Source organism: Orycteropus afer, unplaced genomic scaffold (genome assembly GCF_000298275.1).
Source record: "Orycteropus afer afer isolate SDZICR_OR568_19922 unplaced genomic scaffold, OryAfe1.0 scaffold00051, whole genome shotgun sequence".
Taxonomy (NCBI): domain Eukaryota; kingdom Metazoa; phylum Chordata; class Mammalia; order Tubulidentata; family Orycteropodidae; genus Orycteropus; species Orycteropus afer.
Window position 1 is genome coordinate 983,084 of NW_006921638.1, and position 5,325 is coordinate 988,408.

Below are 5,325 nucleotides of genomic sequence, written 5' to 3' on the forward strand. Positions count from 1 at the left end.
TATGTCCTTGCCGACCCTGGCAAACAGAGCCTGTTCTTAGGTCCTGTTTTTGTTCAGGTTTTTCCACTAGTTGGTGCCTAATCTACTTCTGTATAGTTCCCTTCAAAGCTCAGGGTTCCAGGACTATCCTCTGTATCTCCATCAATTGGTTTTGTGTGTGTGTGTGTGTGTCGAAGAGGATCTGTGTCGCTTGTCTGCTTATTTCTCCATCTTACCGGAAGTCCGTGTCCCCCTGTTCAGTTTGAATGACAGCCTCATGGTCTATGGACAGGTTCCTCATGAGCACAATTAAGTGTTCTGGAATTCTCATTCTTCTCAGTGTTATCCATAGTTTGTTATGATCCACACAATTGAATGCTTTTGCATAGTCAATAAAACACAAGCAAACATCTTTCTGGTATTCTTTACTTTCAGCCAAATCCATCTGACATCAGTAAAGATATCCCTCATTCCACGTTCTCTTCTGAATCCAGCTTGCATTTCTGGAAGTTCTCTGTCAATATACTGCTGCAACTGTTCTTGAATTATCTTCAGCAAGATTTTACTTGTGTTTGATGTTAATGATATTGTTCCATAATTTCCACATTCTGTGAGATCACCTTTCTTTGGAATGGGCATATATATGGATCTTTTTCAGTTCACTGGCCTGGCAGCTGTCTTCCAGATTTCTTGGTGAGTGCTGCCAGTGCGGCATTTGGTTGTTGAAACATCTCGATGGGTATTCCATCAATTCCTGAAGCCTTATTCTTCATCAAGTCCTTCAATGCAGCTTCGACTTCTTCCTTCAATACCATTGGTTCTTGATCATATGCCACCTCCTGAAATGGATGAACATCGACTAATTCTTTTTGATACAGTGACTCTGTGTACTCTTTCCATCTTCTTTTATGTTTCCTGGATCATTCAATATTTTTCCCATAGAATCTTTCAATATTGCCACTCGAGACTTAATTTTTTTCTTCAGTTCTTTCAGCTTGAGAAATGTTGAGTGTGTTCTTTCCCTTGGGTTTTCTAACTCCATATCTTTGCACATTTCTTTATAATAATTGACTGTCTTCTTGAGGTGCTCTTTGAAATGTTCTGTTCAGCTCTTTTATCTTGTCATTTCTTCCATTTGTTTTAGCTACTCTCTGTTCAAGGGCAAGTTTCAGAGTCTCTTCTGACATCCATTTTGGTCTTTTCTTCCTTTCCTGTCTTTTTAATGAACTGTTGCTTTCTTCATGGATGATGTTCTTGATGTCATCCCACAATTCCTCTGGTTTTCAGTCATTGGTGTTTAATGCATCAAATTTTAGATGATCTCTAAATTCAGGAGGGATATAATCAAGGTCATATTTTGGCTTCCATGGATTTGTTTTAATTGTCTTCAGCTTCATCTTGAACTTGCATATGAGCACATGAAGGTCTGTTCTACAGTCAGCTCTTGGCCTCGTTTTGGATGGGGTTATTGGGCTTCTCCATTGCCTCTATTCACAGATGTAGTTGATGTGATTCCTGTGTATTCTATCTGGTGAAGTCCCCATGTATAGCTGTCATTTGTGTTGTTGGAAAAAGGTATTTGCAATGAGTAAGTCACTGGTCTTGCAAAATTCTGTCATGCAATCTCCAGCATTATTTCTATCACCAAGGCCATATTTTCCAACTACTGATGATTCTTCTTTGTTTCCAACTTTTACATTCCAGTCACCAGTGATAATCAACACATGTTGATTGCATGTTTGGTCAATTTCAGACTACAGAAGTTGGTAAAAATCTTAAATTTTCTCATCTTTTGCTTTGGTGGTTGGTGCATAAATTTGAATAATAGTAGCATTAACTGGTCTTCCTTGTAAGCATAAGGATATTATCCTATCACTGACAGCATTGTACTTCAGGATAGCTCTTGGATCATTCTTTGTGACAATGAATGTCATGCCATTGCACTTCAATTTGTCATTCCTGGAATAGTAGATTATATGGTTATCTGATTCAAAATGGCCCAAACTAGTCCATTCCAGCTCACTAATGCCTAGGGTTTCGATCTTCATGCATTCTATTTCATTTTGAGAACTTCCAATTTTCCTAGATTCATACTTCATACAGTCCATGTTCCAATTATTAATGGATGTTTGCAGGTATTTCTTCCCATTTTGAGTTACACCACATCAGCAAATGGTGGTCCCAAAAGCTTTACTCCATCTACATCACTAAGGTCCACTCTACTCTGAGGAGGCAGCTCTTCCCCCATTGTATTTTGAGTGTCTTCTGACCTGAGGGGCTCATCTTTTAGAGCTGTATTGGGCAATGCTTCAGGGCTATTCATTAATTTTTCTAGTAATATATCAGACAGTGTTTCACCTCTCTTCATAAGGTTTTCATTGTCTAATTCTTTGAAAAATGGTTGGCCCCTTCCTTTTTCCTGGTCTTTCTTAGTCTGGAAGCTCTGCTGAAACCTGTCCACCATGGGTGACCCTGCTGGTATTTTAAATTCTGGTGACATAGCCTCCAGTCTCACAGCAAGACACAGCCATCACAGTATGACAAACTGAGAAACGAGTGGTGGGGTCTTTCTTGTAGACTTATGGGTATTATCCTATCACTGGCAACATTGTATGTATTTTAGAATAGATCTTGAAATGTTCTTATTGATGATGAATGTGATGCCATTCCTGTTCAATTTGTCAGCATAGTAGATCTAAATGATTCACCATGGCTAATGCCAGTCCATTTCAGCTCACTGATGCCTAGGATATAGATCTTTATGTGTTCCATTTCATTTTTTATTAAGTTCCAATTTTTCTAGATTCATATTTTGTACATTCCATGTTCTGATTTTTAATGATGTTTGCAGCTGTTTCTTCCCGTTTAGAGTCATGCCCCATCAGCAAATGAAGGTCCTGAAAGCTTTACACGTCATTAAAGTTGACTCTACTTTGAGCAGTCAGCTCTTCCCCAGTGGTGTTTTGAGTGCCTTCCAATATCAAGGGTGGGAAAATATAGCCTTGGTGATAGACCTGATGGCAGCAAACAACAACAACATACTTATGACATATAATATCTATATGAATAAGTAAGCCCTGGTGATGCAGTGGATAAACATTCAGCTGCTAAGTGAAAGGTCAGTGATTTGAATACACTCCATGGGAGAAAGATGTGGCAGTCTGTTTCTGTAAAGATTTTTTGTTTGTTAGGTGCTACTGAGTCGGTTTCTACTCATAGCAATCCTACCTACAACAGAATGGAACACTGCCCTGTCCTGCATCATCCTCACAATCATCACTGTTTGAGCACATCGTTGCAGCCACTGTGTCAGTCCATGTCATTGAGGATCTTCCTCTTTTTGCTGACCCTCTACCAAGTACGATGTTCTTCTCCAGGGACTGGTCCCTCCTGATAAATGTCCAAAGTACGTCAAATGAAGTTTTGCCATCCTCGCATTCTGGCTGTGCTTATTCCAAGATAGATTTATTTGTTGTTTCTTTTGGTAGTCCATGGTGTATTCAATATTCTTTGCCAACAGTGTAATTCAATGGCATCAATTTTTCTCTGATCTTCCTTATTCATTGTTCAGGTTTTGGATGTATAAGAGATAAGAAGACCACGGGTTGGGTCAGACACACAGTAGTCCTCAAGGTAACATCTTTGCTTTTTAACACTTTAAATACAGATCAGCATTTTTAACTACCCCCTCCCCCCTTTTTTTTAACACTGATGAGTTTTGGAAGTAAAAAATTACAGCTTTGGAAATCATATCATATAGGGCAGTTCTACTCTGTCCTACAGGGTTGCTCTGAGTCAGAATCAACTTGATGGCAGTGGTGTTTTTTTGGTTTATATGTATGATTAATGGGAGCTCTGGTGGTATAGTGCCTAAGGCATTTGACTGCTAACCAGAAGCCTGGCAGTTCAAACTCACCAGCCATTCATTGGAAGGAAGATTGGGCAATCTACTTCCACAGAGATACCACCTTGGAAACCCAAGGAGGAGTTGCTATGAATAAGTCCTAAACAGCAAATGCTAATAAATGAATAAAAAATATTTGATAACCAGAACACCATGTAGGCTAAAACACATATCCAAGCCATATCAAGTATATCCTCACATTTTGACAGAAGCATAAGAATAGACAAAAATCCATGTTATCTCCTTTTCTTGTAGAAAATAGAACTTCACATTAGCTGAAGTGAAGGTTTGGTATCTTAATGAGCTCTGCTTTGTCACTGCCATTGGTAAGTCCTCTAAACTGGAAACAGGGAAATTCCCTTCTGAGTATGAAATGAAGTAATGTTTTAGCAAACTCTTGTAGAAACTTATGTCCTCTAATGTTTAGGACAGAATTGAAGGATAAGAAGGGCTTGGCTGAAGGAATACAGGTTTGGCACTTGGAGAAAATGAAATAAAAAAGGAAAGCCATGAAAATGTCAAAGCTCTGACCGTAGCAAATATTTGCTTTGTGTGACAAATAACTTTCTTCAAATTCTGGTTGTGTGTCTTCTATTTCAGGAAAGAATCTTCTTTGAAGCTTCACAAATTAAATAGAAACAATATTCAGCTAAAAAAAAAAAGAGCCCTGTGACCTTTGCCCAAGGATTCATTTCCATTTTACAAATCAGAAATTCAAATGTCAAATCACTCATTATTTATCCAGGTTTGGAAACTGGCATTTCCAAATGGCTAGGATCAGGCCAGATCCTAGAGTAGATTTTTAGTCATTTTGGAGGCATATTCTCAGAAGCCTATCCGGTCTAAGAATACACACACGCACACACACATACACACAGTTTTATAAGTAATTTTTATTATAAGAATGGGGAACTTTTTAGCAGGGCTAATTCAGGTGAAGGAGTCCCTCGGTGGAGCAAAGGGTTAAGCACTGGTCTTCTAACCAAACGATAGGTGGTTAGAACTCACCCAGAAGCATTTTGGAAGAAAGGTCTGGTAATCTGTTTCCAAAAGATCACAGTCATGAAAACCCTATGGAGCATAGTTCTACCCTGAGACACATGGAGTCACCATGGTTGGAATAGACTCAGTGACCATTGGTTAGTTTATGTGAGCTAAGATAGTGAAAGACCAGGAAAGTCTTTGATATGAGAAGGTCCACAAACACCCTAAACCAGGTTTACTACAGAGACTGGATTATTGGGGAGCTATTATGATCGATGGCACATAACAACAACAATAACAGCAATTCCCCTAAACTGAGTTAATCTGTATATTTAATGCACTAATTGTTGTTGTTCTTGTTGTTATGTGCCGTTGAGTTGGCCCCGACTCATAGTGACCCCTCCTTGGGTTTCCGAGGCAGTATCACTACGGAAGTAGGATTGCCCAACCTTCCTTCC